A 20,519-nucleotide genomic window follows, 5' to 3' on the forward strand; every position below is an offset into this window, starting at 1 on the left:
CCACCTCGTGGCCTCCCTTTTTGCCCAGCCTCATCCCTCACCTGAGCATCTCTCTCCACGTCCTGTGCTGACCTGTCCCAGCCCTAAAGACTGGAGCGCATATGGCCCTCAGGCTGTGGGATCGCTTGCTATTTCCCCAATCCCCGCCCCCACCTCTGTAAATAGTCCTTTACAAAGTCCTTCAAATTACCTCATCTGAGCACACCGTCTGTGGACTTTCTGCACTCTGAATTATATGATTGTACCTCACCGTTGAATAGCTTAAAAGAAAAGAGATATTTCCACTGAGATCCAAAAAGGCATTTGACAAAATGCATCAATATTCTGGATTTTAAAAAATCATAATAAAACAAGCTTCCCTCGTGGCTCAGATGGTAAAGAATCCACCTGCAATGCAGAAGACCCAGGTTTGATCCCTGGGTCGGGAAGATCCCCTGGAGAAGGGAATGGCAGCCCACTCCAATATTCTTGCCTGGAGTATTCCATGGACAGAGGAGCCTGGTGGGCTACAGTCCATGGGGTTGCAGAGAGTCGGACGCGACTGAGCAACTAACACTTTCAATAAAATAGGGCTGGGCAAATATTTTCTTAACTTGATAAAATATCTGTCTTCACCCCAAAGCAACACCTTGCTTAATGTGAAAACTTTAAAAACACATGTATAAAAGTCAGAATTGGACAATGGGATCCACCAATATCTAACATTGTTCTAGAGGTACTGGCTACTGAAATTAAAAAAGAGAAAGAAATAAAGTTATGACTATAGGAAAAAGAGGAGATAAATGTGTCACCATTTGCAGACAATTTTATTGAATATTTAAAAAACTGAACTCTTTCAAACAATTAAAGAATTCCTTATGGTGTCTGGGAGCAAAATAAATACAGGAATCTCAATATCCTTCATGTACAAATATTAACCCATTGGGCGATATATGAAAGACTCCCTATCAGTTCAGTTCAGTCACTCAGTCGTGTCCAACTCTTTGCGACCTCATGGACTGCAACACGCCAGGCCTCTCTGTCCATCACCGACTCCCAGAGTTTACCCAAACTCATGTCCATTGAGTTGGTGATGCCATCAACCATCTCATCCTCTGTCATCCCCTTCTCCTCCTGCCTTCAATCTTTCCCAGGATCAGGGTCTTTTCAAATGAGTCAGCTCTTCGCATCAGGTGGCCAAAGTACTGGAGTTTCAGCTTCAACATCAGTCCTTCCAATGAACACTCAGGACTGATCTCCTTTAGGATAGACTGGTTGGATCTCCTTGCAGTCCAAGGGACTCTCAAGAGTCTTCTCCAACACCACAGTTCAAAAGCATCAATTCCTCACCGTTCAGCTTTCTCTATAGTCCAACTGTCACATCCATACATGACTACTGGAAAAACCATAGCCTTGGTGAGATGGACCTTTGTTGGCAAAGTAATGTCTCTACTTTTTGATATGTTGTCTAGGTTGGTCATAACTTTCCTTCCAAGGAGTAAGCGTCTTTTAATTTCATGGCTGCAGTCACCATCTGCAGTGATTTTGGAGCCCAAAAAACTAAAGTCAGCCACTGTTTCCACTGTTCTCCCATCTATTTGGATGAAGTGATGGGACCAGATGCCACAATCTTAGATTTCTGAATGTTGAGCTTTAAGCCAACTTTTTCACTCTCCACTTTCACTTTCATCAAGAGGCTTTTGAGTTCCTCTTCACTTTCTGCCATAAGGGTGGTGTCATCTGCATATCTGAGGTTATTGATATTTCTCCCGGCAATCTTGATTCCAGCTTGTGCTTCATCCAGCCCAGCGTTTCTCATGATGTGCTCTGCATATATAGGATTGCTGTAAAATTATAAAATATTTGGAGATCAATATGATATTCCAAATTCACATTAAGAAATATTTAAAATGCTACTGAAGGACATAAAGCAATATTTAAACGTATGGAAAGACCTAACTTAAAATATAAAGACCATACCATAAAGAAATCAATTCTCCTTAACAAATCCATAAATATATTGATGGTTCACTTTCTGAAAAGCTAAATGAGATACATTTTTCAATTAAACAACCTAATTCTAAGTTTCATGTAGAAAACTAAACAAGCAAAAACAGCCAAGAAAATTCTGAAGAAGAAGTATATTTCAGTAAGAATTAGGTTGGTTGCTATAACAGAAACCCATACTCAGAGGCTTATTCTGATGAGTGTTTATTTCTCTCTACGATAAAAGGAGCCCCTAGTGAGGCAGGCAGCACAGGGCTGCCTGGCTGTGGCGGCGCCGTGGTATTCAAGACACAGGATCCTTCCATCTCTCTACCTTTTTGTGTGATTTCCTTTCCAAGTTTGTCTAGTGGTGCAAGATGGCTGCTGGATTCCAGCCATCACCTCAGATTCCAGGCAGCTGGGAGGAGAAAAGAAGGAGGAGCACTCCTTTACAGAGAAAGTCCTTGGAAGCACCAAACCGCACTTCTACTTTCCCCTCTAGAACCCCTGTCGTCCCCCGTCTGGAGCGGAACGCTGTAGCCACAGTCCTCTGCGTTGCTGCTGGGGCACGCATGTTCTCAGCGCTTTGCTCAGATAGAACCAGGTTACAAAGGAGGAAAGGCGAAGGCTATGGCTCCTGCATTCTCTGCCGGTGTAGGAAGAGGAAACTAGCCCCCACAAGCATCAAAACCATTACAACCTAGAATAGTTCAAACAGTGGGATGCTGGTGCGAGAATAAACAAGTAGATTAATGGGACACAATAGAACCTCAAACGGTTTCAAACACGTAAGAGAATTTCGCACATGGCAAACACAGAATTGCAAATCAGTGAGAAAAGATGGCTCATTCGAGACCCACCCATACCTGGGAAGCCATCTGGAAAGAATAAAGAGAGTAAGGTTGGAGCTATATCTCACATCTCGTACCAAAATAAATTCCAAATGGGTCAGAGATTTGAAAGGGGAAAACTGAAACCACAAAGTCTTAACAATAAATAGTAGAAATTTCTTTATAAACTTGAGATGAGAACTTCCTAAGCAGGATGTAAAATACAAAAACACCCAGAAACACACAAAGGAGTGTTTGGATCATTTCAAATACACAAAATAAAATTTCTGCATAGCAAAAGCCACACAAAGCAACTTGGGGAAAATATTTGCAAATTGTGTCAAACAAAGAGCTTGTCTCTATCATATGTAAAGAACTCCAACAAATCAACAACAGGGCCACAACGCAGCGGGGGATAAAATGAAAAAGCAAAGGGCGAGAACAGGAGTCTCAATACTCTTCCTTTTTCATGAAAGGAAAAAGCAAATGGCTCCTAAAGCGATGAAAGACACTCAGGCTCACTCTTGGTGAGAGAAACGCAAATGACGGCTGCGCTGAGGGCATGTGTGCCTCTCAGACCGGCAGAGACTCCGATCGCACACTCCTGGCATTGCCATGAGAATACAGGGACTCGCACATATTACTGTAGATTATTGGAAATGGTTACAGCCTCAGCAGGCAGGCGTTTGGCAAAATGCCTCAGAATTACAAACTCACATCCTGCGACCCAGTGGTCCCACCTCTAGGAGGGCATCCTGCCCACAGTCACCTTGGGTACCAGGTCATGGCAGCATGGTTCCTGAGCCAGCCAGAAGAAAACCTTAAATGCCCATTAGTGGAATGTACTAATATAAACCACATAGGAAGGCAGAGAGTAAGGAAGAAGGCCTTCCAGTTTTCATAAAAGGCCGTGTCTGCAGACTGTATGTGATAAAAAGGAGGCCCAGCGGTGTGTGGAATGGGCTTCCGATTGTGTCAGGGAACAGAGGGGGCTGGCAGAGACGTGTGCACTAGACATGCCAGCAGAACCTGGTCTGGGGAAGGCCCCACAGACAGGGCACCTGCCGGCCCTCAAGACTGGCTGCGTGAGAGCCAGGGCATGTGCAGAAGGCTTTCCTCAGCGCACTCTTTGGATCCCTGTTGGTTTCAGGACCAGGCGAATGCGAGTGAAGGAGGGGCTGGGGTGCTGGCAAAGCCTGGCCCCCTGTTCCAGATCTGGGTCGGGACTCTGGGGGTGTGGGACGAGCTGTGGAAGCCTGGAGAGGTCGCTTATTCATTCATTAAACAGGCTGCTGATTGCAGAACTCAGTCCTGACCAAGCAGGCTCTTCCCTCTGGACTCAGACCTCAACAGCAGTGACACAGCGCCATTGCAGCGGGGAGCGGAAGGGCACTGACAATCCCTGGGGCCCAGGGCCACGCTGTGGACAGTCAGACCCTGAGGAGGGGGGCCTACCAGGCTGGGATTCCAAACAGAGGAAAGAGAATGCCTAAGGCCCAGGCGGGAGGCCCAGTGAGCTGCCCTTTCCACCCAAGAAAGTCTCTGTGGAGGGGCTGGAGGGTCGGCCCACAGAAGGGGGAGGGCCGGGGTGGAGGACCCCTCCCTGCGGGCTGCTGAGGGGCAGCTTCCAAGACTGCTTTCTGGGGAGGCCTGGCCCGGGCTCATCAGCATCTCATTTGCATGGCCATTCATCCTCTGGGGCATTCCCAGCCACCCCAGAAGCCCCTTCCTGCCCTGGAGAAAGGGACCAGGCCTGGGTCCCCCTACCAGTGCCCCCCACACTGCCCCTCTCCAGAGGGAAGGACAATGGGGTGGGGAGGAGGCGGAGGCGAGGTCTGGCTGGGCAGCCAGGCTGGTGGGAACCATTGTGTGTGGGGCCCCCGAGTGTTTGCATAGCAAGTGCCTTGGCTGCTGAATGGGGCACAGGCATCCCAGGAATGTTGCCTGAGCTCCGAGGGCCTGCGGTCTCCAGCTCTTGGCCAGCCAGGCACATCCTCGCCCAGCTTCCGAGTTCTTCTGCCACTCACACCTGGCAGGCACAGGGCGGACAAGGATGAGAGGGGCCAGGTTTCGGCAGCGGGTGGGAGTGACCCGGGCCCACCAAGCACAGTGGCTCAGCTTGCGCGCTGCACCATGCCAGCGCACCCCATTCACCCGGGCGGCCACAGCTACCAGCAGCCCTGCAGTCTCCCTGTTGACCTCAGTGATCTCAGCAGTGAAAGGGGACAGGACATCCCTGCCCTGACAGGGCATCTGCTCTCAGCCCAAGGTGGGAAGGGGAGGTGTGGCAGAAGCGGGGGGGCAGAGGGAAGGAAATCTGCTAACTCTGTGGGATGGGAGAGGCCCCTGTCCCATAGGCTGTGGGCCACGCAGGAGCATGAGGGGCTGCTGTGGGTCGTGCGGGGTCATGGATGCCTTGGGGGTTCCCCTCTGCTGATCTGGAGTGACGGCCGGTAGTTCAGAAGCAGCCCCTGCCGCTGTCTGGGAAGTGGGGGAGGCGGTTAGGGATGGGGTCTGCCTCCCAAGGAGCAGGAGGTGAGTGGGTTGGTACCCATCAGAGAGGACACGAGAGTCAGCACCCAGAAAGCACGGCCAGTCTGATCGGCACTGTTCCCAGAGACAGGTCCAGGGGTGTGCTTTCTGGCGGGGGGCAATGTACCTCGGGGAGAGAGCAAGGGCAGAGGTTAAGAGGTGGGAACAGGCCTGGGGAGTGCCAGGCGCAGGGAGGAGGGCTGTCAGTGACGTTGGTAATCGGGGAGGTTGGCACGGAGCAGGTGGGTCACCGGGGATGGGGGAAAATGAGGCCAAGGGGCAGCCAGGAGGCCCCGGGCGTGGCGGCCTGTCCCCTGTCTACCCCAGCCCAGGGACGTGCCATCCTGGAAGCAGGGGGTTAGTGGAAGTCATGGGCAGCCTGGGGGTGGCAAGGCCCTGACCAGCCCTGAGCTGGCATCCACAGCCCGGCAAGGGGACACCGGCAGTCAGCAGGCCAGCTGGGGCCAGGCTCTCCGGGAGGCCCAGCCTTGCAGGAGGGTGGCCCCCTCTGTCCCCTGCCACCCCCTGGAGCCCCTGGGAACTAGACAGGGTGGGTCAGATGCTCTCACCTTCTCCGAGGGAACTCAGCCCCACTCTGCCCCACATCTGCTGTGCGGTTTACGGCCAGTGGCTCCCTTTTCCTAGCCTCGGCAGCCCATCCGTCAAATGGGGATGGCCGCTGACCTCACCAGCCAGGGCTGAGTGATAACTCCGACTGGCTCAATGGAGCTGGCTGAGGGGATTCCTGTCGGCATTTGAACAAGCCAGGAGAGCTCCGTGGTGGAGGCAGCACTGGGAGTGGGAACATGACCAGAGGCAGGTGGGCCGAGGTTCCCAGTGCTGGGAGGGCCACTGGTTCCCAAAGTGGGGATGAAGAACAGGCTCTGGGAGTGGCAGGGGCTTGCCAGGGACGCAGAGGGAGGGCTGGGCGGGGCGGGCTCAGGAGCCTCTAGGGGAGGACAGCGGACGAGGCACCTCGAGGCCAGGAATGGAGATGGGTGCCCTGACCGCCAGGCCTGTAGGTCTGGGCATTCTCAGGGCATCTCATGGTGTGGGCCAAACCTGGGGGTCGGGGCTGGAAGGCTGGGCCGACGGCTGGAAACAAGGATCTTGTCCACCTGCAAACCTGAGAAGCGGCATCAGAAGAGCCTCAAGGGGTTGCAAGGAACTGAGGTGGCTCCCAGCCTCGGGTCTTCCCGGGCCTCCAGTGAGGGGCTGGGGCGCATGGGTTCAGGGCAGAGAGAGGGCATCTCACCCTCCCATCCTTGGCAGCGGTGTTGGGGGCCTGTCCCCCCATCTCAGGGTCTGAGTGCCAGACGGGCCTGCCAGCCAGCAGGTCCAGCTCAGCTCTGGTCCCTGGCGCAGGGCCCTGGCTCTGGCTGAAGGGGAGGCCTGGCTTGGGGTGAGGGGGGGAAGGGCTGGGAAGGGAAGGGCCTTCCTCACCTGGGGGCACAGTGCCAGCCCTTGCCCCTGGGACTGGTGTCGTGCCAGTAGGGGTCAGCTACTTGGAGGGAGCACCCCGACCTGCCCACGCTTCAGGCTTCTGCAGTGGTGCTGAAACTCACATGACACAGAAGCGTGCGTCTTAGTCGCTCTGTCCTGTCCAACTCCTTGAGACCCCATAGACTATAGCCTGCCAGCTCTTCTGTCCATGGGATTCTCCAGGCAAGAATACTAGAGAGGGTAAGCATTCCCTTCTCCAGGGCATCTCCCTGACCCAAGGATCGAACCTGGGTCTTCCACATTGCAGTCAGATTCTTTACCATCTGAGCCACACAGGGGTTCCCGACACACACATAGTCACTTTAAACTGAACCATTCAGCGGCATTTCATGCATTCTCTGCAGTGAGCGAGCATCACCACGATTTAGTCCCAGAGCCTCCTTGTCGCCCCGGAGGAGACCCCACCCCACGGGCATCACTCGTACCCCGCGCCCGCCCCGTCCTGGCGGGGTCACTGTACCTGCAAGCATTTACCGCCTGCAGGCTCTTCGCAGAAACGGGAGCCTGTGGCACCTGCCTTCCTGTCTCACCTTCTTCACTGAGCACATGGGCCTGAGGACGTGCCAGGACTCCAGCCCCTTCCTTCCTTCTTTCCTTCATTCATTCGTGCCAAGGGCAGCACTCAGCCTGTCCCCACGAGGTCCCCAGGAGGCCACGTGGCAGCCGCCCATGTCGCCTTGAAGTCCCTGAGGAAGGCAGCGCTGCCCTGATTTCCCGGTGAGACAATGAGGCTGGGGGAAGGTTAGGCGGGCTGGCATCCCTCCCAGAGACCAGGCCCCGGGCTGCGCTTTTAGGGAGGGGCACGAAGTGGGGGGTGCTTGGCATGAGGGCTGAGGGCAAAGGCCAGGAGGGGTTGGGTGGAAGGTCTGAAGTCAGACCGGGGCTTCCCCGCTCGGTCTTGGGCTGGCTCCCCATCTGGGGTGTGGAGGGGATGAAGGAGCAGCAGGCGCCCACAGGGAGCCAGCCTGGGCCCGTCCCGGTCCCGGCTCCTGGCAGAGAAGAGCAATGCCCCCACTCAGCCCGGAAGCGATCCGCATCTCTGTGAGCCTTGAGACGTTTGACGGTGAGAAGGTTGCCTTGTGGGCAGGGGGTGTGCCGCTCACCATCTGTGTGGCCTTCCCCAGCCTGTTCACCTCCCTGTTAGGCTCCTGGGTCACTCTGAAATTAGGTCTTAAACAGAAAGAGTGGGGAGTGTGTGTGGCCAAGTGCCAGCCCGATGGTGGCAGACTGTGGGAGGCTTCCCCCCACCCCTCTGCGTGGCCCCAGGGGTCCTGGGGAGCCTGGTGAAGGCTCAGACCCTCTCCCCAGCAAAACTGGAAGCTCAAATCCTGCATCAGGCCCCAGGGTGTTCTGGGAACTGTGGAGAAGCGTTGCGGCCACTGCCGGGGTCATCAGATCCCATCCTACCTTGCCTCTCTCCCGCCACGTGACTCAAGCTCTCCACTTTTGCACGGCCTTCCTCACCATATGGTCAGATAACTCATTAGAGAAAGAAACAATGCGGCCTGCTGGGATGAATGCGGGCCACTGCCGTTCCGGCCAGAGTCCCAGCCTAACCCTGGTTGCCCGAGGCCCTGCCGCTGAGGCTACTACGCCTGCCACCTGCAGGAGGAAGACCCAGCCGCAGAAACCTGGACACAAGAAGGTTAGGAGGAGAGTGGCCGCAGCTGGCTGCTCTCCCAGGCCTGCTGCCTGGCATATGGGCCGCGGGTTCCTCTGCTCCCTGGGACCCACTAGCCCTCAAGGGTCAGGTCCTTGTTGCCCCTGCCCTCCCATGAGGAGGCCTGCGTCTCACCCCAGGGTCAGCGTGTGGCTTGGGTGGGGTGGCACCATTCCCCGGTCGGACACCTGACCACTTACCCACCTCCTCCATTTGCGCACTCTTTGCCCTGTGCCTGGCTGGGCTCCCTGCCCGCCAGGCACTGCCAACACCCGGGCCTGGAGCTCACGCTCTCCCAGACGTCCGGGGGGCCCAGGCCCTTCCCCACGCCCCGAGCCCAGGCCCTTCATGGGGCAGGGACACTGACTGCTGTCCATGTTCTGTTTAAGACCCCAGCAGGCTTCAGGAGCGGGAGCAGAGGCGGCCGGTAGAGGGTTCAGGGTTCGATGGTGTCGGCCCCCAGCCAGTCTCCCTGGGAGAAGACCCCTCACTCCACGCATCCTAGTGGACTGGGTCTCAGAGACCACCCCCCCACACACACACCAAGTGCACAGGGCCAGGTCCCGGCTGTGAGAACAGGCTTCACCCTAGGCCACACCAGGGGCGCACACACTAGCCCCCAGAGAGCCTCCTGCCCTGCAGCTGCTGAGCTGGAGACAGAGCCTGCAGTCTCAGCCCCTGGGGGCCCCAGGGTGGGGGGTGGGTCTCCAAGTCCAGGGTTTTGTGAGAAGGTCCCCCCTGCCCCCTGCACGGGCCACAAAGCAGAGCAGAGCATGGCAAGAGCCCAAACCACGGTTTCCTACCACCTGGAACCAGGGCGGATGCCGGGGCCCCCGGAACGCTGGGTGCTCGAGGCTTCGTCCCCGTGGCCCGGAGAGTCTGCCGCCGCCGCCTCCTCCCATCGCGTAGGAACCGTTTCCCACGATGTTGGAACTTTCCACAGGCCTGACTTCTAACAACTGCACATCATTCAATTAGACAGACGCGGACGGTTTCTCAGCCGGCCTCTACGCACATCTGGGCCGCTTCCGGGTTCTATCGCTTATAAATAACACAGCCAGAGGAGTCTCCGGGCGGCTGGTTTTCTGGGTTTCGCATTATTTCTTCAGGTTAAATTCCCAGAAGCAGAATCACTGGGTCAAAAATATGAACACTTTATGCTTGTTGCTACACACAGAAGTCAGAATAAATCTGGGACCCTGTCTGGCACGGAGACGGGACTCCGTGCTGAGCCGCCCCCTGGGGCCAGGCTGCCCAGGAACCGGCAGCTCCCCGGCACATCCCCGGGGGCTGAGATGGGGGCCTGGACTTCATGTGGGGTGTCGGGCTGGCACCAACCTCGGCCCACGCTGTGGGCTCCCTGAAATTCCCACGAGGGCCCCTGGTGGACCTCCGAGCTGACTCGGCAGCTGGAGACGGGGATGGGGGTGTAGACGCCAAGAAGTCATCACTTCCTGCCTGTTTCAAACATTCTGTGAAGCCCTATGATCCAGCCCTTTCCCTTCCCGCTGGGCCTCCAGCCCCTGGATTTTCCTGTTTACTGCGCCCCAGAGGCTGGCCTTGACCTGGCTTCTCTCCTCTGGGGCTGCTTCCCGAAAGGACTGTCCGACTCCATTGTTGACCCAGGCCGGCAGGTCCAGGGCAGACGGGCTGGCCCGAGGGTTGACACCCCACAGCTGGGACTGACGCCAGGCCACGCTGTCCCCAACCCATGCAGCCAAGCAGGGCCCTGCTGTGGGCTTGGGGCCCCAGAGCTGTGGCGGGCTGTCTGGCTACCCATGGCCTCCGAGGCTGTGACCCTGGAAGGCCAAAACCCAGCTCTGGGGTCACGCAGCACTCAGCTCGGTGCATACAGGGAGGGTTAGGGTTAACCCCAACCCAGTGTGACTCCAGCCTAGGAGCTGAGCGCGCCTAGGAGCTGAGCGCCTAGGAGCTCAGCCTAGGAGCTCAGCCACTGAGCTCAGCGCTCAGTGCGTTGACCCCTCGTCTTTCTACTCCAGGAAGAACCACGCCTGAGGGACAGTGCTGGGGGCACTTGTGTCGCAGAGACCGCAGTGTCGTGGGGAAGCGTTCTGTGCAAGAGTGCAGACAAACCATGATGTGTCCGCCTTCCTTTGTGTGGGTCACATGTCCAGCAGACCTGTGGGCTGAGCATCCCAAGGCTCTCCCTGCAGCGCTGGGCAGGCAGGGGGCATTTTTCACCCTGTATTAGCTTTCTAATCCTTGGCCCATCCCACGGGGTGAATAGGGTAGGAAGAAATATTCCCATTTTCCAGAGGAGAGAGGTGAGGTGACTCATTGTGGTCACACAGCTGGTGACCAGAACAGTCAGGATGAAGCCTTGAAGCCAGGCCTTCTCCTCTCAGGTTGGGGAGGGGATGGGCCCTGGGGTGGGGCCAGGCCAGGGTGCAAAAGAGCCCCTGTGGACAGTAGGCTGAAGACCCCGGGGCCAGGCACCCTCCCTGTGGACAGGGGGCTGAAGACCCTGGGGCCAGGCACCCTCCCTGTGGACAACAAGCTGAAGACCCTGGTGCCAGGCGAGGCTTCTGCCCTGGAGCCGGGCACCCTCCCAGGTCAGGCCCAGAAGTGGCCCCACCTGCATGGTCTGGCATCAGCCATGTCACTTCCTACTGTGACCTGTGTCTGCTCCTCTTTAGCACCACATCTAACCTCTGGCCACCCCTCTGCCCCTGTCCCCCGCATGTCTCACTGTAGCTCTCTCTGGGGCAGGTTGTTGGCCCTGCTTTACAGATGGGAAGGTCGATGCGGGAGAGCTGGACCCGCCTGAGGAAGAGTGAGGACCCGCAGAGCCGGGGGCAGCCCAGCTCCGGGGCTCCCACCCGGACACCAGGCCCTCACGGTCTCAGGACAGCACAAGACTCGCCCAGTGAGGGCCGGGCCGGCCTGCCTGGTTCCTGGGGGGACACACCGAAGCCCAGCGCCTGCCGGGGTGATGGAAACGTCTCCCAAGAGTCAGCACAAACTGCGGCCTCGCTGTGGGGCCTCCGGGGGCCTCCGATTCCCGCTGGGAGGCTCCCCTGAGCGCCTAGGTGCGGAAACACCTGCTCGCCCTGGGATGGAGGCAGCCGGCACGGCTCCGCGTGCGGGAGAACGCAGGGCTCAGGCGCTTCCTGAGCGGAGCCAGCACCCCCGTCTCGCCCAGCCGTCCAGCCTGGGCAGAGGAAGGAAGTGGGCACGGGGCGGCTGGAGGGAGGGTGCCCACCCTGGGCCCGGGTGGGAAGGGGGCTCCAGCACCCGGTGGCCGTGGCGCAGCCCCAGCCGGGCCGGGCGACCTGGGAAGGAAGTGGGTGGATGCAGTGTCTGCTGTGGACAGGCATCGCGCCAGGAGGTCTGCTCCAAGCCCTGAGGTCACTGGCCACAGGGGCTTCTCAGGCTGGCTTGGCAAAGGCACGGAGACCGGGGGTTGGCGGGGGGGCAGGCCTTGGAGGGTTTCTGGCTGCTGTTTGGCAGCTAGGCCTCCCCGGCTTTGGCCGGGTACCAGGGCAGCTCAAGGAGCCCCGAGCGGCCATTCTCACAGGCAGGCAGAGCTTGCCCAGCCACCGGGCATCTCGGGGATACAGGCCTGGACTCTCATCTGGGCTCTGCTCCCAATGCCTTGTGCCCATCCTGAATGCTACCTTTGCCTCTGAGGCCTCAATGACCCAGTGGTCCTGCAGTCAGGACAGCCTGGCCCAGCCTTCAGCAGGGTTGCTATCAGTAAAAGGGAAAGATAAATATTTAGTTGCTTTGTAAGTAGTAAAGCCCTGGAAGGATGAATGGTTTTATTCAGAACAGCTCCAGGCGTGGCTGAATCCAGGGGCTCCAGCGATGCCATCTATTTAAGTTTTGTCTCTGTCCATTTCTGGGCTCCTTGGGCTCTGCTCCCCACCGTGCGGCAAAGATGGCTCATGTCCCCACCACTCAGCAACTCCTGTGGAAGATGGACTCTGCACAAAGCCTGGACCTCTGCCACGGGCAACTCGGGCCTCATGCCCATCAGTGGACACAGAAGTCCAGACACACGGGTGGATGATTAAGGGAGCAGCAGTAGATGTCCACCCAGAGGGCTGACTGCGAGCCAGACCCAGAAGCCCTGAGCGTCCACTTAGCCCATTCCATCCCCTCACAAGTCCCAGAAGTGAGTCCACTCTACAGATGAGGAGCCTGAGGCTCAGAGCAGGAAAGCCACCTGCTTAAGGCCACTCAGCTTGCTAGACTGTGGCCAAGAAATGTGGATCAGGGGGTCCTGACCCCAGAGTCTAAGATGCACCCCCCAAGCTCTCCCTCGGGCGTTAGGGACGACTCGGGAAGCCCTTGGCAGCACAGAAGTCAGTTATCCCTGTACCAGGGCCTGTCTTCTGGGGGCGCCTCTTATTTGGGGTTGACACTTGAGGTGAAGCCTCTCAAACTGGGTACCTGTGAGGCCCGAGAAGAGCAGAAACCCATGGGACAAAACACAGCCTGTTTATTCTGAGCTGGGTCTTACTCAGGGGCAGGTGGTAGATGTCAGGAATGGTGTGGATCCAGCTCCAGACCTTTCCATAAAGCAAGGAAGTCACAGCGAGAGAGTTGCACAGATGGGTTAGTCCCAGGGTCTCAAGAAGTCATGTTTACACAAGAATAGAGTCTGTTGCGTGTGCAATAGCTCTATACTACATTATCGGGTGTGTAAGAGTGTTATTGCCCCCAGGAGGTAACAGTGGTAAAGAATCTGCCTGTCAATCCAGGAGGTGCAGGAGACATGGGTTCAATCCCTGGGTCGGGAAGATTCCTCTGGAGCAGGAAATGGCAACCCACTACAGAATTCTTCCCTGGAGAATTCTGTGGACAGAGGAGCCTGGCAGGCCGTCCATGGGGTCACAAAGAGTTGGAAACAACTGAGCGTTTTAAGTTAACCAGTTAATAGTGTTATGCCTGAAAAATAAGTACAGAACTTAATTTTAAAATACTTCATTGCTAAAAAATGCAAGAGCTGTAGTAGTAACACGAAGATTCACTGACCACAGTCACCATAGCAAATGTAGTAACAATGAAAACGTTTGAAATATGGAAAGAATTACCAAAATGTGACACTCAGACAGGAAGTGAGCAAATGCTGCTGGAAAAATGGCTCCGACTGACCCGCTCAATGCAGGGTCACCGCAAACCTTCAATTTGTAAAGATCGCAGTGCTCAAGAAGTGCAATACAATGAGATGCACCTGAATTCTAAAACAAATGCAAACTCATTTTTAAATGTGAACATGTGCATTCGTGCAAGGGGACAGCCATAGTGGGCTCCTGGTCAGGACAGAACCTAGAGCTTTCCTGACCTTGAGATGCAGACCTGAGCTGCAGAGACCCTGGGCTGTGGGGTGACCCCAGGCGAGGTGCTGGAGAGCGGACACAGCGTGGGAGACAGGGGACGCCATGAGCCGGCTCAGAAAGTCCCTGGCTTGTACTTTTTCATTCATCCCCCGGGTTGAGTGTCTCTACTGCGAGCCTCAGGCTCTGCGGATCTCCGGCAAACTGTCCCACACAAGTCCTGTCCTCAACGGAACGAGTCCTGACCCGATGGGTGAAAACTCAAGAAAGTCACATGACATCTAACCATAAAGACGGCCCAGAGGTTGGGGTGCGGGCCTGGGGAGGCTCCTGGGAAGGGACCCTAAGAGAGGAGGAGCCTCCACCTCTGAGACAGTCCACCCTGCGGGCTCTAACAAAGGCGGGGAAAAGCGCCCAGATGTGTTTTAAACACGGCTTCTGACGCTGTAAGTCAACTCCACTCCCATAAAAGTTAAACAAGCAAAACCCTCGGCCTTGGCTGGGGTTGCCCACGGCATAACTCCCTTCTCTACGCTTCTTGGTTTTGTCTGAATTTTTATAATGGGGGTCGATGGGAGTGTTTTCATTCATGTGAAAAAAGTGGAACCGGTAAACACAAACATGTTTCTTTTTCCTCAATTGGCCTTGAAGTAAAAAAAAAAAAAAATTGCTTCCCACGGAGGGAGAGAGGCCCAGGCCTCCCTGGCTCACCCGAAGTGCGGTGCCAGCCCGAGCCTCTCTGCCTTGGTCTCCCCGCTCGGGAAGCTCAGAGCCTGTAAGGTCGGCTGCGGTCAGGAAGCCGGGCCCTTCTGGGGATCCTCCCCACCTTCATGTCCCCTCTGGGTCCCTGGGTCCCTGGCCCCGGCCGCTGTGGGTCCCAGGGCCCAGCTTGGGAGTGAGCATCACGTGTGTGGTGGGGGGGGTATAAATGAGTGGTGTGGGGGCTGACAGGGCCTCTGGGAGATGGCGCTGGCCCCCCCACCTCCACACGCGGGACGTACCCGGGGGCGCAAACACAGCACGGCTTGCCAGCTGGAGTCTGTGTCTAGTGGGCAGGGCAAGGTCAAGTCTCAGCGTCGTCGTCGCATTTTGGCAGAGCGTCCTCGCCCCGTGGGGCGGCGGGTCGTCTCCTGGCCCAAGGAGGGAAGGGCCCAGCACTGGGGGCCGGCAGCCGCCAAGCACGGAAACCAGGACAGCTTTCTCCCCGCAGGCCGTGACGAGCCGAGTCCCACTTTACGAGTGGACCGACACCAGGGCATCTCGCGAGGTCGTCTCATCTAACGCAGGCCCTGCTGCTGCCGCGTGCCAGCCGGCGGGCACGGAGGCTGGTATAGGCAAACCCCGAGAGATCCCACCTACCCTCGACCCGCCCCCTTGCGAACACCCGCAGCCCCCTGGTGCAAAGCTTGTGAAACTCAAAAACCAGCCTTCTCTGCATTAAAACCCCTTGCATTGGTTTCCTGGCCAGAAGTCCGAGATCAAGGTGTCAGAGGCGCCGAAGACGGTCTCCTGGCTCCCCCAGCCTCTGCGGCTCCCGCCGGCGGTGGGCAGTTCTCAGTGGGTATTCCTGGCTTGTGGCCACATGCCCCTGATCTCTGGGTCCGTCGTCACGGAGCCTGCTCCCAGGTCCCAGATCCCTTCGTCTCGGGACACGGGTCACTGGATGGGAGACCACGTTCTCCAGCCTGGCCTCACTTCAGCTTGATCACATCTGCAAAAACCCTATTTCCAAAGAAGGCCACATTCACAGGTTCCCAGAGGAAACCATCCGCTGCATCTCTGGGGACACAGCTCAGCTCGTAACACCCAGGAGTGGTGGCAAGTGATAAACCAGGACCTGCTCTTGGCCAGCAGGGCCCGGCATGGTGAGGGACACGGGTCCCACGGATCCTGTTGAATGCACCCAATTTCATTCGACGCAGCCAGGCTAGAGGCTCAGGAGAGCCCCCTGGCACCCGTGGCTGGTTCCCCTGGGAGCAGAGTGGATGTGCCGGGGCCAGTCTGCCTGCACAACATCTCCCTTCACTTCCTGGGGTCTCTGCCCCCCGACGCCTCCCCAGAGAAGCCTCCCGAGCTGACCTCGCCCAACGGCCCTGCCTCCCGCCTGCCCCATCGTGCAGCACAGAAGGAGCGATGTCCCCTGAGTCCACAAAAGGCTCTCTCACCACCCAGCCAGGACCCTCGTCCTGCTCAAAGCAAAGCCGGAGGTCTCCAACCCCTACTCAACCCCCTGTTGCCTTGCCATCGCCTCCCTGCACTCTGGGCACCAGTCCATTTCTCAGCTGGGGGTCCAGTCGGTTCAGAGCAGACTCAGCCGATGGAAGAGGTCGGGGCTCAGGTGGCCTCCTAACACAGAGGCCGGGTAGGTCACTGCTGCCCGGGGGTTGCAGCCCCGGCCTGGCAAGATGTGCAGGCACATAGACAGACAGATGGATGGATGGATGGACGGCAGGCCGCTGCAGCTGGTTGCTGGGCATACCGCATCACGTTCTCTGGGACTAGCTGGGCCCCCTGCGGCAGCCGGGGTGGGGCGGTGCAGGGCTGTCCCCGCTCCCAGCTTTGCAGGGCCACGGTGGGCAGAGGTCTCCACGCAGAGATGGCATCTGCTTTGCTTCATGGCTCTTCCCGCATATTAACAGCCAAGCCCTGCTGTTCTAAGTGAGGAGCAGACGGTAGTACAAACACACTCAGGACCCCCAGCTTTGGGGAAGCGCGGGTGGATACCCACCCTCAGAAGCCAGGGCCCCCAGGAGGGATGAGGGGCCCCTGTCACGTTCACCACCACAGCCCACCTTCCCCAGCGCCCTGCACAGGGGCACTTGACCCTGGCGCCAGCAGAGCCCTGGGCTGGCGGCCCTTCCGGGTCCTGCCCGCAGGCGTGGGAACCAGCATTCCTTCTGTGAGATGAGAGGGAACGCGCGGCAGAAAACGCATGAGGCCCGTCCCCCCAGCCTCATGGGTGCCCAGGCGGGTTGCTCAAGGCTCAGTAGTCACCCTGGCCTTTCCTGCATGAGGCTAAGGCCAGGAGGGGTCACCATCAGGGTTCCCAGGTCCGCCGCCCCCCACACCGCCCCACGGCCGCGCCCCCGGGAACAGGCACCCTAATCCCATCACAGCCTGCTGGCTCCCACAGCGCTCAAGTATTTTTATCCTCCCTGTGCCCGGGCAATAGCTGGTCTGATTTATGTTGTGCTAAGACCCTTGGTGGCTGCAGGCCCCTCTGGCGGGCTGGACAGCGCTGAGCAGTCCTCTCTCCAGTGGGGACCACACAATTATCGCCACACGAAACACAGCTTTCCTTGCTGGTTTTTGAGAACTGTTGCACCAAATGTTTGCCTGAGAGATGCTGATTGTGATGAAAAGAAGAAGGTTGGAGAGGCCAAGGAAAAAGGGACAAGAGAGCGGGAGGTTGCAGAACCCCCTCCGGATCACGGGAGCTCCCATCGCAGGCATGGACCACTGGCATTTGCCACCAAAGAGCCTGTTTTTATTTAAATGGCCCAGAGCAAGTCTCTGACTAAACTAACATTCCCACGCCAACACTCAGCAGCGCCTCTGGTTTTTGGCAAATTTTTTCCTTAGCTGTCAAGGCAGAAATATAGAGAATTCTGGTCTTACTTAAGGATTGTTGGGGTTTTTTTTTCCCTTGCCCCTGGAGACATGAAAATAACTCACAGATGTGCAGTACCTGCTAATGTCTGCGCTCCGTTTAGTCCGGGAAGAGAATTCCCTGGGCTCCGTGTAACCCAAACCCCGATGTCCAGGCCCATTTTCTTTTTAACAGGGGGCCGCGGCAGTGGTGGGGGGCGGGCGAGTGCAGGGGAGGGCGGACGTCCTAGACATGTTTAAATGTGTCTGGAGCAAATGGGAGGAAACCCAGGCAGCCCTGAGAAAGCAGCGGACGGACGGGCTGAGATTCCCCATGGGCCCACGGTGGGGTCGGGCAGCCGGAGGGGAGGGGGCGGTGGGCTTGGGGGGGTGGGTTCGCAGGGTGGGTGGGGGGCAAAATGTCTGCAGAGGCTCCTCTTCAGCAAATCCCTCTGGGGCAGAAAGATTTTGCTGTGGGAAGCCTGTGTCTTCCCTGTGAAAATAAAGATGGACTTTTTTAAGAAGGCAATTTCCAGCTATTTTTAACTTCAGAAAGGAAGAAAGGGAAGGAAGGCGGGACGGAGGGAGGAAGGAAGGGAAGAGAGAAGGAAGGGGAGAGGTTGGAGTTGGGGGAGGAGAAGCCCAGCCCGGTTGTTCCCGCGTGAGTGAGTGACTCAAGCCTGCCGAGGCTCCTACCAAAGCTGGGGGTGGGGCCAGGCAGTTTCATCCCCCGGGGCCCTTTTTTTTTCTTTTTTTTTTTTTTTGGAGAAAGTTCTGAGCTGCAGCCAGCAGGGCTGGGCTGGGTAGAAGCTCCCTAGAGCCAGCCTGCCCCCACCTCCCAGCAGGCTCTGCAGGGGTCCCAGGACCCACGGGTGGGGGCTGGGATGGGGACACCAGGCTGGGTTCCATGACTTCAGAGCCTCAGTGTCCTGTCCAAAAGGTGGGCAACCCGCCCCTCAGCCAGCCCTGCAGGGGTGTCACCTCTGAGCTGGACAGCCTTCTCTGAACACCCCACCTCCCGCCCCAACCTGCCCCCCACCGCCCCACGTTTTAGCCAGCCAACCCTGCTCCACACCATGCCCCCAGTACTAGGTGGGCCCTTCCTCCTCAGGCTGGCTGTCTCCAGGGATACCCAGAAATGGGCCACTGAGCCCTGAGTGACCCAACCCCGAGTCTAGCTCTGCCCTGGCCCTCTGGGCAGCTTAGGGGTCAGGGGTCTGGAGAGGTCCAGGCCGGGCCCGTCTTTTCAGAGCTTGGGAGACCAGGCCCAGAGTCCTTTCCTGCTGGGTCAAGCTCTGAGCATTTGGGGAGGGGGGTCCCTACGGAGAAGCAGGTGGTCTGTCAGGGCCTGGGCACGCCCCGTAGCCCATGCCTCCATGACAAGCGCCAGGGCCAATTATGCGGCTCTCGAAGCCCACACCAGCCAGGCCTCATCAGCTCACCTGCTCAGGGAGGCAGCTACCTGTCAGGGGATTTGCCTGGGCAACACTCCCTAGGCTCTGTGCCTCCCTCTGAGAGGCTGACCCTCCTTCCTGGGTTTCCTGGGCAGCAGGGGGCAGGCCGGGGGGCTCACAGTCAACCCCGTTCCCTGGCCCTGAGCTGTCTAGAGGCCTTGTGCCCTCAGGGAGTGACCGCTGTGCGTGACAGGTGGACAGGCCCCTCAGAAGGGCAGGGCCTGGTGCAGGGTCCTGCAGCATGGCACCGTTTGGAAGTCACAGAGTGTATGCATCTGTTGGGGGTGGCAGGACCCACAGTGACAGGTCCCTGCGTCCACCCCACCCCCTGAGGAACACCGCATGGAGGTGTGAGAGTTGGGAGGCCCAGGGGTTCTGGGACAGCTTCTTTTTTAAAATTATTTTATTTATTTATCTTTGGCCATGGTGGGTCTTTGTCGCTGCTCGGGCTTTTCTCCAGTTGCGACTGAGTGGGGGCTGCTTTCCAGCTCCGGGCTGCTCATCGTGGGGGCCTCTCTTGGGCACAAGGGCTTCAGTGGTTGCAGCACACGGGTCGATAGTTGCAGCTCATGGGCTCAGCAGTTGTGGCGCAGGGGCTTCCGGATGGCTCAGTGGTTCAGAATCTGCCTGCCAAAGCAGGAGATACAAGAAACACAGTTTCCACCCCTGGGTGGGGAAGATCCCCTGGAGAAGGACACGGCAACCCACTCCAGTACTCTCGCCTAGAGAATCCCATGGACAGAGGAGCCTGGCGGGCTACGGTCCAGAGGGTTGCAAAGAATCGGACACGACTGAAGCGATTCGGCGCACACCCGTGGACTTGGTTATCCCGCGGCATGTGGGGTCTTCCCAGACCAGGGATCAAACCCATGTCTCCTACAGGGGCAAGTGGGTTCTTTACCACTGAGCCACCAGGGAAGCCCTGGGACAGCATCTTGGAGCTGGTGAGGCCAGTGAGGGAGGCGTTATTTCAGCAGAGCAGGGACCGACCCACTGCAGACCGCCTGGGACTCAGGGCACGAGGGGCTGTCCCCAGGCCTGGCGGAGCTGGCCCAGGAGGTCTGCCAGCACCCGCAGGGGGGCCCCGGCCGGCCCACTCCCAGCACAGACAGATCCGGGTGACTGTGGATCCCTGCGTGGGGACCCAGCCTACCCCTTCCCTTCTGGGTGCTGGCAGGAGTCCAGCTTGGGGAAGAGGAGCGGGGAGCAGGCGGAGCCCCAGGCACACACGCACGGGGGTGCCCGGCCCGGGTGCAGCCCGTCGTGGTGGAGGCATGCTACGTCGCCACCAAAACCACCTCCAGAAAAACGCTCGAACCTCTGGAAATGTTCTGGGTTGCTTTCAAGACGAAAAGGGTGGACAGGACTCTAGGAATCTGTTGGTAGAGGAGGAGACCAAGCCCAGGGCGGCAAGCATGGGCCCTCAGTGAGCCTGCTGGTCAAGGCCTGGCTGTGGTGGGGCAGGAGGCTGGGCATGTCTCAGGCGCCCAGGCCCTCTCTTCCCAAGCGGGTCAGACACATTTTACAATTAAGCTCAAAAGGTGGACAAGCGCCACCCCTGGGGTTCTGGGCTCGACCCCCGGCTGCCCTGGCGGGCATGGCCCCCGCCCCCACCCTCACCTCTCCCCACGTTCTGTCCCCTCTGCCGCAGGGCCACCGTCACCTGCACCGAGCTGCCCAGCTG

The 20,519-nt window shown here is 58.0% G+C and overlaps 1 long non-coding RNA gene across 1 annotated transcript; it reads left to right on the forward strand.

Moving 5' to 3' along the window:
* Positions 1-1,835: 1,835 nt before the first annotated feature.
* Positions 1,836-9,016, forward strand: LOC138989792 (uncharacterized). Its single transcript, XR_011465941.1, has 3 exons — positions 1,836-5,064; positions 7,314-8,475; positions 8,880-9,016. It is a non-coding gene; the product is annotated as an uncharacterized lncRNA (long non-coding RNA).
* The last annotated feature ends 11,503 nt before the right edge of the window (positions 9,017-20,519 follow it).

The sequence above is a fragment of the Bos mutus genome, chromosome 11, assembly GCF_027580195.1.
Source record: "Bos mutus isolate GX-2022 chromosome 11, NWIPB_WYAK_1.1, whole genome shotgun sequence".
Lineage (NCBI taxonomy): Eukaryota > Metazoa > Chordata > Mammalia > Artiodactyla > Bovidae > Bos > Bos mutus.